Here is a 13,372-nt window from a genome sequence, read left to right as displayed (position 1 = left end):
GCTTAGTATCGGAAATACAGGGTGTAGAAGTTTTATTTTTATTTCGATTTTTTTTCAAATAATTTCTGAAGAAACGTCAATATTTAGATGAAAATTGGTGTCTGGGAGTTTTTTTGACATGAGAAATTTGATTTTGATGTCAATATGACTCCTACTAGTAGAGGGCGCCACCTACATATTTTTAACTGGTTTGAAGAGTAATAACTTTTCGTCCGTACCTGTATAAAACTACTGCATAAAAAAATGTACGTAAAAAATGTTTCTTGAGATGTTTCTTGGTAAAAATCGCTACGAGGATTGGTTTTCAAAATATTTGGAATTTTAGTTGGAAAAATCTATTCAACGTGTTTATTTTTCGTCAATAATGACATTATTGACTATTTCCATTCTAAATATCTTGAGAACGGTTGCTCGTAGCGATTTTTACAAAGTGATATTTTTTGCGTCAAAAGTTGCAGAGATGTATATTTTTTCCCTCTGTAGTTTTATACAGGTACGGACAAAAAGTTATTACGCTTCAAAAGAGTCAAAACATATGTAGGTGGCGCCCTCTACCAGTAGGAGTCATATTGACATCAAAATCAAATTTCTCATGTCAAAAAGCTCCTATACACCAATTTTCATCCAAATATTGACGTTACTTCAGAAACTATTTGGAAAAAATCAAAATATAAATGATAATGATGAAATATGAACTTCTACACCCTGTATTGTATTTCCGAAACTAAATATTTTAGGACATACATTTATAGGAATTTTTTACTTATTTTTATCAGCAGAATATGCTGCCGAAGTTTCCGGAATACAGTTCGGGCCACCCTGTATATGATATAGTATAGTAGAATAAAGTATAAGGATTAGGGGGTACGAGCTCAAAAAATCCAAAATGGCGGTTGTTCATATCGACTGTCATCCTTGTTGCGATTGTCAAACACACCAGGTTTGAAACCCTGTTTGAATCGAACAACGAATTTTGAACTGCTATTGAACCGCGATCGATTAGCTTTAGAACAGTTCCTGTTTGAACCGGATCTGTTTGACAGTCACAACAAGGCATGATAGTCGACATGAACTGCCGCCATTTTATAAACGGCCGCCATTTTGTATTGTGTTGACTGTTAAGTAGTGAAATTTGTATTTAACATTATGTTTCGCGAGTAAAAAACTAACCGTAAAATATGTTTTTTCATAACGATTAAAAGATTAATAAATTATTTTTAGTTTTAGGTGATCTGCTTCGTTGTTGGAAATGTAACAGAGATTACAAATATCGTCAAAACCTACAACGCCACCTGCGTATAGAATGCGGGAAAGCTAGACAAATCCAATGCTTATATTGCGCGAAACTTTTCAGTTACAAACATGTTTTACAAAAACATATGTGTGCTAAACATAATATATTATCTTAAAACTTCCGTAATTAAGCAAGATTAATATTATCCTTGTTTATATATTCTTAAAGTTGTTCAACCAACTTGAGAAAATGTGCTGCCAACTGGTGGACAAATGGTGAACCTTTCGGGGCGGAGTCAAAAATATCGATTATTTTCGTTATTTTCCTCAGAGTAATGTAATAATATAGCCCGGGTTTCTGCGAACTTTGTCATCAGCTGATTAAGAAATTTAAACAAAACTTTTATTTTATTGTAAATTGTGGATTATTTTTTCCTGTTATTTTAAGAATTCTAAACCGTATTAACAAAGAAATTATTATTTCGATATGTTGGTACATTATTCATAATAATTTATGATAATGCTAATTGCTATTAATTAATATTTAAAAAAAGTTACATACCTATTTTAATTTGATTTAATGCAGGTTTATAAAAGAATCATTTCATTCTTAGATAATTTTATTCTAAATTGAGTGCTTTACGAATTTTACAATATTTTTTTTGAAAACACAAAACTTTTTACATTTTTGATGCCAACTAATTGGTATGGTATTATTGGTATGGAAATTAGCTAAGAAAGAAAAGAATTAGCTATAACTTGTAATTTTTCGAAAAAAAAATATAAAAGAAATGAAATGACGATCGATGATATTTCCCATATAATTTTACATATAAAATGACAGCGATCTTCATTTCATAGACATCGTACCACCAGAAAACCAAAATTATATGATAATGCACTTTTCAACGAAGTTTAAGGAAGATATAGTGTATCTATCACAATATTTAATAGAATTACTACAATTAGAAGAAAAACAAAAAGAAAAAATACCCAAATACCTTCACCTACTACTCATCTACAAAATAAACTAATATAATCTCTTATAAAAACACTACACAACTACTTCTTGTATTCTACACTGAAAAAATTATCATACTTACTAATTAATCAAACAAAAAGAAAAAATAACCAAATTATCCCTTCACCTACTACTTAACTACAAAATAACAAACTATAAAAACACTACTAAACTATTTGTGATATTCTACACTAAACATTATAATTAAACTTAATAAAATTAATCTAATTTTACACTACAACCACTACAAAGAAATAAGAACATTTTTTAAAACTAGAAGAAACAGAACTTCGATTCGTGCTACCAGTATAATAGATCAAGCGGACAAAGAATATAAAATACTTTAAAAATGTGCATTCAGAAAGAAAAAATATCTCGAAAATTATCTAGACAAACATTTTTTTTTCTTATCAGTGAAAAGCATCGGCCTCGTCGGCCTTGCGGAATTTGTCGGGTATTTACAATGGTCGAATTGTATAATTACCAGCTTTTATAGCATATCTAATAGATAAAAAGTATCTGGTCGATTAGTAACCAATTGACATAGTCCGAAAATTATCGATTTTTATTTTCTCTGTTTTTATTGGTCGCTTCAAAATTCAGAGTAACAAAAAATATTTTTCTGTAGTAAAAGACCGTGAAATACGCCCCGCCATCTGGTGCTTTACATCCATAAACGTCTTAGGTTGAGCTACTTTAAAAATCCATATACAAGGATATTTTAAAGAAGTTAAAAATTAAACTCAATTATTTGTTTTCACTCTCTTTGTCTGTTTTTGTTATATTTTTGTAATAATATCTGTAATATAATATAATTTGTAATATATTTGATTTTGATTTGATATTGAAACAATCGAATATTTGAAATAGACAGCCACATAGTTTCTCTTTATGCCGCAGCCGCTGTGGTAATTACTAAATTTAACATTTATGCTATACACATTTTTTTGGCAGGCAGATTTTTTCGTCCAAAAATTTTAAATATTTTTTCTCATAAACGGTTAGACCAGGTCGCAACGACTTGGCTGTCGGCTGGCCGGATGTATTGCGGCCAGATAAACGACCAGTTTCAACAGAGTTGTCAGATCTAACGATTTTTTGCGTTTTACCAATTAGAAAATATTGTTTCAGAAAGAATTAAGTTTCAGAAATGTTAAAATATCCGAGTTAACTAAAAAGCGAAATTGCTATTCATGAGCCTATTAAATGTTCTAATATTAAATAATGCATTTAAAATATTCTTGGATGTTTCGTTAATAAATACTGGTGTGGTAAATGGAGTAAGTAAAATCTCCAACCCCGACTACACGATAACGTCGTTATTTCCATGTTTTTCAAATCCGCGATGCCTGCTATTCCATGAGTCGTTTCATAACAGTATATTCTACATCCTACGTCTTTACGTCTATGTAATTTAATATGTGTCGAGTGAGGACAACAAAGGACAAAAACAGTATTGTTCCTAAAGGTGCGTCCAGACTTGAGCATTCTAGCCCGAACAAACCGAGCGCGCACCACCAAGCAGAACAAATAGGCCGAACAAAAGCATTGTGTAAGCGCGACCGACAAAAAGGGAGATATTCTGTTTCTTTTTCTACTGATATGGACTTCTACTGATAGCTCTTATCGACTTTAGAAGTAAACATATTAGGGCCATCGTAAAAAAAGGTCGTCAGACACTGGCTCTAAATATAAGCAGGTAGAAAGTTTAGCTTCCAGTTCTTTCAATGTTTACAATATAAATTCCTCTTTTTTATTATTACTGAGAATCTACAACAGGGTAAATACTTCTATTTTATCTATCAGTTATCCTCCTTGTACAGGGTGGGTCAAATTCGAGGTTTTTAAATGGAAACACCTTTTTCTATAGAAGATAGACAAAAACTAATGTCGGTGTCTGGAGCTCAATTTTTGTCAAAAGCATGATGGTGAAAACCGCATATCGATATTTGTTACCGTTTCGGAGTTACGGGGTGTTTTTCAAAAATATGCATTTTTAACAAATCGCTGTAAGTTTTTTGCTATGGAAAATTTTGTATTTTTATGAAAACATTTCCAAAGCACCTTTTTACGTAGAATTTAATGGTTTAAGTATAATTTTTTTTAAAATTAATAATTTAAGAATTATCAACAGTAAATTTGATTTTTTATATGGGACACCCTGTATATTTTTAATTTATTGAAAAGAATTTAAAATTACCTTTCCAAAAACATAACACACTTGATATTTGCTCGATTCCTTTTCGAGATATAGAGTATATAAAAATTCGCCCGCTTTAAATAAGTAGGCTTTGAACGGCACCGGCTGTAATGCAAAAAAATTCTAGCTGTGAGCATCAATTAAAACGAAAATAATATTTGCTATGAGAGATTCAGAATTTTATAACAATTTAAAATATATTAACTAACATCAACACATTTAAACTATATCTAATAACAATTAAAATAAATAGCAAACCAAGACATGAGATTTTGCTACAGGTGTTCGACATATCAACCGTCTTTTGTTATGGACAGACGGGACAGTTTTTGAACATTTCTCACGGAATTCAACTCAGTGGGGGTGAAAGATACCCTCTTATAACTGCTAAGTATTTCTAATTCTTGTCTAGATTATACGGAAGAATAAGGAACCTTTATTCTTCCGTAAATATATCCATAGAATTAGATCCATGGGCACTAAGTAAGGCGGCCTCGAGGGCCAACGGCTGGGATCTTGGTTAGCTATTCAATTATTCTTGAAATTGGCTGCAAAAATTTGCTGATAACTTCAGCGTTCAGAGGCGGTGCGTCGTCTTGCTGGAAAAATATGTTTTCGAGTTCCGTTCCACACCATCAATATGGGATCCAAAGCCTACCAGTTGAAAGTGGCGAACTTATAAAAATTCTGTATTTCGAAAGGGATTATAACAAAATATCAAGTATGCTATATTTTTGGAAAGGTAATTTTAAATTCTTTTCAGTTAATTAAAAATATAGAGGGTGTCCCAAATAAAAAATCAATTTTTCTGTTGATAACTCTTAAATTATTAATTTTAAAAAAAAATTTACTTAAACCATTAAATTCTACGTAAAAGGTGCATTAAATTCTACGTAAAAGGTGCTTTGGAAATGTTTTCATAGAAATACAACATTTTCCATAGTAAAAAGTTACAGCGATTTGTTAAAAATGCACATTTTGAAAAACACCCCGTAACTCCGAAACGGTAACAGATATTGATGTGCGGTTTTCACCATCATGTTTTTGATGAAAATTGAGCTCCAGACACCGATATTAGTTTTCGTCTATCTCCTATAGAAAAGGGTGTTTCCATTTAAAAGCGTCGAATTTGACCCACCCTGTACATGACTACAATACAACTAAAACAACTAATTTAATAAAAAAAAACAAGTTCTTACCTTGTATGTACTTTTTTTGACAAACTGTGTATACTAAAACATTTAACTAATCAATCTGCATCGATTCACGCCCAAATTTTTTTGGAAATTGTGCTTTTTTCAACTTTTTTTAGCATATTTTATTTTTTCTTCTGCTGGTATGATTTGGTTTTGATGTTTATTTTGTCAATTTAATGTAGCGACCATACACCAAAATGACTAATCACGCTTACTTTCAACGTTAACACCTTAAAAATTATTTAGAATCATAGAAAATAGGCCCCCTTCTAAAATAACATGTATTTTTGTAGCTCGACTATAGAAATGCGTTTTGGTTTTTACGACTTTTTCTTTCCATTTCCAGATTTACTGTATTTAGACAATAAGCGATTTCTTATTTGTGTTGAATTTATCTATTTTATTCTTTTTATGAGTGAAAGTATCATTACATCCTATTTATTAGACAGCCAGTCTACTTACAATAATTTATAAAAACTATCCAGTTTGGTGCTCCGACTGCCTCCATGTGTACTACCGAAGTCGACTGGCTGTTTAATAAATTGATTGTGGTAGGCATCAACTTATTTGGTCCTCGTTCTCAAATATTTTACTTTTTTTTGTGTTATTAGGCAAACAAAATATACATGTAGTCTTTTATTATAGGTAGGGCGAAAATAATCAGACATGCTATTTCAGAATTGAAACGCTTTTTCTGTGAGGACTGTGGCAAGAGTTACACCATCAAAAATAATTTAAGGAGGCACCAAAGAGTGGAGTGCGGCAAACAAAAGTCCATGGTGTGCCATTTGTGCGAGCACAGGTTCTACTACAAGCAAGAGCTGGACGGGCATTTGAGAATAAAGCACAACATTATGTTCAGATCCAACAGGTTTTGTAACTAGATCTAATGTAGAATAGAAAGTTATAGTTATAGAAAAGGAAATACCAAATAAGAGGATAACTCTAAAATCTTAAGAATTATAACCCAAAGATATAGAGTTAGGGAGAAAGAGCTTTGATGAGTGCGCATCCAAAATAGAGATGGGTAGGTAAAAAACCTTCCTCTCATTCTTACTTTGCGTTAAAGTACTCTTCCAGCTCTTTGCAAAGTTTCCAATGTCGCTAATGCTGGCTTCTGCTTCTTCCTCTAGTCCCTCCAAAAAATCTTGCTCTAAACTTTAAAAGCGTCGGTATTCCAGTGCCAGACAGTGGCACAGCTTATCCTCTATGGTTTCTTCTTCCTCTCCGCATTCTCTGCAGTTGTCATCGTTGGAAATCTTCCATCTCACGATGTTTACCCCCGTAGGGCAGTTTCCAGTGACGACACTAACAATTATGCGTACTAGGTTAATTTTCTTCTCTAGTAGTTTTTTTGTCTTTTTTGCTATCTACCACTGTCAACAGTCTGTCAATTTTGCTGCTTGGCCTTAATGGTAGTTCCTAGTTGGGTATGAGGTAGTCGAGACACAATTACAACCTTCCAAAAACTGCAGCATAGGGATAGCTTCATGCTAGAAGCTAAATAATTGGCATACGTTTTTAGAAATAAAATAGCATATTTTTTTAACAAAAAAAACTAAATTTGCATGTAGTCCCCATCTGATCATTTCCTTCGTAGAACCCTGTACAATGGCAATCGCCGATTTTAACGAACATAACATAAATAAACATAACATACGTAAAATTTAAAAATAATCATACAGAAAGTGTCATTTGTGCGAGCACAGGTTCTACCACAAGCAAGAGCTGGACGGGCATTTGAGAATAAAGCACAACATTATGTTCAGATCCAACAGGTTTTGTAACTAGATCTAATGTAGAATAGAAAGTTATAGTTATAGAAAAGGAAATACCAAATAAGAGGATAACTCTAAAATCTGAAGAATTATAACCCAAAGATATAGAGTTAGGGAGAAAGAGCTTCAATGAGTGCGCATCCAAAATAGAGATGGGTAGGTAAAAAACCTTCCTCTCATTCTTACTTTGCGTTAAAGTACTCTTCCAGCTCTTTGCAAAGTTTCCAATGTCGCTAATGCTGGCTTCTGCTTCTTCCTCTAGTCCCTTCAAAAAATCTTGCTAAACTTTAAAAGCGTCGGTATTCCAGTGCCAGACAGTGGCACAGCATATCCTCTATGGTTTCTTCTTCCTCTCCGCATTCTCTGCAGTTGTCATCGTTGGAAATCTTCCATCTCACGATGTTTACCCCCGTAGGGCAGTTTCCAGTGACGACATTAACAATTATGCGTACTAGGTTAATTTTCTTCTCTAGTAGTTTTTTTGTCTTTTTTGCTATCTACCACTGTCAACAGTCTGTCAATTTTGCTGCTTGGCCTTAATGGTAGTTCCTAGTTGGGTATGAGGTAGTCGAGACACAATTACAACCTTCCAAAAACTGCAGCATAGGGATAGCTTCATGCTAGAAGCAAAATAATTGGCATACGTTTTTAGAAATAAAATAGCATATTTTTTTAACAGAAAAAACTAAATTTGCATGTAGTCCCCATCTGATCATTTCCTTTGTAGAACCCTGTACAATGGCAATCGCTGATTTTAACGAACATAACATAAATAAACATAACATACGTAAAATTTAAAAATAATCATACAGAAAGTTTGGGGCTTTTTGGTTTTGCCTTATTAAGTAATTGTTATCAGGTAGTAATTGTTAATTTTGAAGTTTAACTTAATATAATGTCATTTTAACAGAACGTCAACGATTTCTTGTAAACGTATCTGTTTTAAAAAGTAAAGTGTTCTCGAATAGTTGAATTTAAATATTTTAAATAGTTTTTTTCTTTATTCTTTGTATTTTTTTTTTTGGCTAACCAAACCAAACCAAATCGACACTAACAATTATGCGTACTAGGTTAATTTTCTTCTCTAGTAGTTTTTTTTGTCTTTTTTGCTATCTACCACTGTCAACAGTCTGTCAATTTTGCTGCTTGGCCTTAATGGTAGTTCCTAGTTGGGTATGAGGTAGTCGAGACACAATTACAACCTTCCAAAAACTGCAGCATAGGGATAGCTTCATGCTAGAAGCAAAATAATTGGCATACGTTTTTAGAAATAAAATAGCATATTTTTAACAGAAAAAACTAAATTTGCATGTAGTCCCCATCTGATCATTTCCTTTGTAGAACCCTGTACAATGGCAATCGCTGATTTTAACGAACATAACATAAATAAACATAACATACGTAAAATTTAAAAATAATCATACAGAAAGTTTGGGGCTTTTTGGTTTTGCCTTATTAAGTAATTGTTATCAGGTAGTAATTGTTAATTTTGAAGTTTAACTTAATATAATGTCATTTTAACAGAACGTCAACGATTTCTTGTAGACGTATCTGTTTTAAAAAGTAAAGTGTTCTCGAATAGTTGAATTTAAATATTTTAAATAGTTTTTTTCTTTATTCTTTGTATTTTTTTTTTGGCTTCCGACGACGGAAAGAGATAACTTTCCGAAACGTTAAGCATTTTTTTCTTCGTTAGGCAAATTTATATTACTGTAAACATCACTTCTGACAAGCAGCGTCCGTTTAGGTTTAACGTAGAAGTGTTTACAAAAAATAACTATTTTATTTTGTAGATTTTCTTGCAGTGCAGTGGCGAAATACCCATAAAGGATTTTTTTGGAGAGATGAATCCGCCACATAGGTATAGACATTTTTTACAATTCCTGTAAATTATTCCATAATTCTTGAATTTACCAATAAAATAACAACACTAGGCACAAATTTCAAATAATATACTAAATAATTTTGAATACCATTAAGGCTCCGCGAAAGTAAATTTAAAAAACAGTTAAAATACAACTCAGCAGTAGTTACAATTCCTTCTTTATTACAGTACTATCGCTGGTTCTAGTACAGTTTCGCGGATATTCAGTAGAATCTATATCTATCAGGCACTTCAGAGAAAGGTCCGTGAAATCATATCCATTCGGATTTACTCATCTCTAACCTAAAAATGTTCTTATGCCCTGGGGGCCATCTTGTTTGCAATTAGTTCTACAGGGGTGATCAATAAGTAATGTTGATAACGCTTAATTTGTTCTAGGTTTAATTTTTGTGTTTTTTCCTATTAATTTATTTCAAACTTCTAGGTCCTTCCAGATTAAGTTTGGCATGTGCTCTAGTATTCTCTGTTTTTTGAACTTATAAGACTGATATTCTTCTGAACTATTTTTAGTATTTTATATAATAAAGTAATAATTTAATAACTAGTAGGTAGTTAGTTTAGTCACAGACTAACCTAATTAGTTTGTGGTTTAGTCAAGTTTATTCTATTCGTTTAGTATTTTAATCATGACTCATTGTACTCTAAAATTTTAAGAATAATGACCCAAAGGTGTCAAAGATGGAAATAAAATAAAATAAGAAAATAAAATATATAATATAATAATAGGTCCCGTATATAGAGCGTTTAACGCATTGGGAGTAGCAAGGTACAGCTTGCCATGCTAGAGCCGTTCGGTATACAAGGATGGTAATGTGGCTAGCACTACGCTTCAACCGCCTATTATTACCTCAGGATTGTGAATCCCAAGTACTCATTTAAAGCTGAGTCGACCTAGGTACCCAAACTATTTTTATTTTAATAAAAATAGTCGGCTGGTGAAATGCCGGGTTTAGGATTCGAACCCACAACCTTGAGGTTGGTAGACGAGAGCCTGTACCTGTACGCCACCGGGCACCTTTAGAAAAAAAAAATAAAAGAAAGAAAAGATTAGAAGAAAATAAAATAACAAATTAGAAATTATGAGTGTTCAAACAGCCAAATATAATAAGAAATATGCATTTTCACAAGCCCAGTATGCTGAATTGTGATAAAAATTGATTTTAATGATCGTAGTTATTTAACTATTAATATATTAACTATTAATATACAGTAACTATTTCCTCATATTTATAAAAGATTATTATTCATTTGTAATACCGATGTTATTAGGTTATATACCATAGTAGTCTAATATAATTAATATTTTTAAGATTTCCTAAATATTTACCGCCAAAAAACTTATAATCACTAGATAGATCTAAGCGCGAACATGTGATGCGCCACTATGATTCGTATTTCTGCGCACGTTCCTGCTCATTCTCTCTATCTCTATATCTCCGTTATGACAGGGTGGTCCAGTGCTCTAAAACAACTCCCCATTAGGTTTTCTATATTGTAACATCAATGACATCTAAATATTTATTTATGTTGGCATAACTGTGTATATACTTTTTTCACTCACTAGATTTGACTATAAAATAATCATAATCTCTACCGTGGGTTAAAACTAACGGAATACTGGACCACCCTGTATATTTTGGGCGTCTGTAATTTGCAAGTGTTACTGTATGTCAAAAAATAATAATATTGTTTTGAACAATTTAAAACAATTGTACGCAACGAAAGACATAAAATGTTTTAAAAATAACACCAGAAACCATTCCCTTAGTGTTTAACCTATATTTAGCGAACATATTATTAAGATAATTATTTACTTTATTTTATATAAATTAGGTATGTTTATGTATACATATTGTTATTATCTAGAACTGGAAGCATCTAATGAAATGAATACAACGTCCTTGGATTGACAGCGATAATGACAGCTGAAATAAATGAATAAATCTGTTATATGCCTACGCTGACGTTGTTCTTGTTCCATAGAATATTCTGTATATTATCCAAAGATTTGTTTTATACCAAAGTGTAGAGTTTTAAAGACTGATATGTTGGTCTCATTGCAATTATTTTTTATTTTAGTATTTTAAAAATGATTTTATTTATAAATGTTTAAGAAGGAATCTATAAATTTAATTTAGTATGTAATAATTCTATGTATTCAGATTTTTTGTATAATTTTTAAGTATTAAATAAAAATTTTAAAAATCTGCGAATGTTTTTTTTTAATTACAGTATACAGGGTGGCCCACTGTTCAAAAATCGCGCCATCAGGTTTTTTATTTGCAACTTTGACTCCAGGTTTTTATAAAATATAGTAATACTCATTTTAAAAGTATGTAGTTATACAGGATTGTGATTAAAATACATCTATTTATATACCATAGTTGTAGTTTTTTGATTAGTGAATTTGTCTTGAAATTGCTACACTCCTCCAAACCAAACAACCTCTTCCAACACATAATGTCGTCATAAGCCATTTTTGGTCTAAATTTTCTGCTTTTGTACAGGGTGAGTCAACGATAGAGTAAAGTCCATTATCTCATTTATTTCGAGGTTTACAAAAAAAAATGATTTTTGCTCAAATTTTGAGAACCACTGGATCTTTTCTGAATTCTCTTTCTTGTAAATTTAATCTACTACCTATGTTGCCATATTATCAAGAAATTATGTTTTTTTAACTGGAAACTAAAAATAAATCCCATTTTTTTTTTCAAAATATTCCGAATTTTCAATTTTTTTTTTCGCGAAAAAAACCTCATAGGCGTGTTTATGGGGTTGAACTATGCTACCAGTTTAAATACTTGCACTTATTTCTGGGACACTTTGTATAAGTTATATGGACGGTTAAGATCTAAAATACGATTTTTTTAAATGAGAATGTTAGAAGTTGATATATGATATGTCATTCTATTCATAGTGTCATTTTTTATCGAATAAAGTAAAAAAATACCGAGGGTGTCATTTAAAAATCAAAAGTTGTGGTCATTTCCGGTGAAACAGGAAGTGACCGAATACAATTGAATACGTCAATCAATCTTAATTTATGTCATTTACTAACATACAAAATCTCCTTTTTTTATCTGATGAAATAAAAAAGTTATAGGGGTGAGCCACTTTTGAGTCGCACCCGGTAAGGAGGGTACACCCTGTATTTTATTACATAAATGTTAGCTTTATCTTAAAATACAGGATAAATTAAGGTAAACTATACTGTCACATAAACGTCAAAAAATCATAATAACATTTTTTTGTAAAGTTGTCTTTGATCAAATAGATAGTCAATAAGATATCGATGTAGTAAGTATATATTTTTTTATAATCCATCAAAAAGAAAATACACAGTTATTCACTCGAACTTTTACCAACCTTCCTTATTTACTTCTAACAATCCACAATTTTAGGTTATGCTTGTTATAACTGCAACAAGTTCTACAAGCACCGGGCATCACTGTATAACCATACAAAGTTCGAATGTGGCAAAGCCAAGAATTTTGAATGCCCGCACCAGGGATGCTTCTACAAAACCAAACGGAAGGGCAGCTTAAAGAACCACATGGCAACGTTGCACAACATGTCCTTGGAAAGCACAAGAAGAAAATACAAATACTCGAACATTATGTAAATATAGTATTTTAATTTATACAGGGTGATTCAAATTTGAGCTCTGTCATTGGGATCTCGAAACTAAAATGTTCTGAGTTTACAAAGCAGAAAATTTTCTATATCATAATAGAACTACATATAACTATAAAAACCATGACAATTCTAGGAAACAATATAATAGACGCAGGTATCTTGATGTTCAAAAACTTATAATTTTAATCATATTTATACGAATTTGCGCTAAACTAATGAAAAGAAAGGGCAAGTGTGGCATATTTTCGTAATCAGAAAAAAGTATTTTCAAATATTTAATGATATATGTACATATAGGGTTTACCATTTGAAAAAAGTAAGTTATGTCAATAATTTGACAGTTTATACAATTTTTGACTTAACGGCATAAAACTTAACGAAAAACACTACAATTTCTTTTTTTACTCGACCTTTTAACTCAAA

At 31.5% G+C, this 13,372-nt stretch overlaps 1 protein-coding gene across 1 annotated transcript in view; it reads left to right on the top strand.

Annotated features, from left to right (window-relative positions):
- LOC115889996 (zinc finger protein 37-like) overlaps positions 1–13,372 on the top strand; it is a 380,755-nt gene that overhangs the window by 360,283 nt on the left and 7,100 nt on the right. The window lies entirely within an intron of this gene.

Source organism: Sitophilus oryzae, unplaced genomic scaffold (assembly GCF_002938485.1).
Source record: "Sitophilus oryzae breed Bouriz unplaced genomic scaffold, Soryzae_2.0 scaffold_857_pilon_pilon, whole genome shotgun sequence".
Taxonomy (NCBI): Eukaryota; Metazoa; Arthropoda; class Insecta; order Coleoptera; family Curculionidae; genus Sitophilus; species Sitophilus oryzae.
Note: the sequence above shows the minus strand (reverse complement) of the source record. Positions and strands in the feature narration are given on the sequence as shown.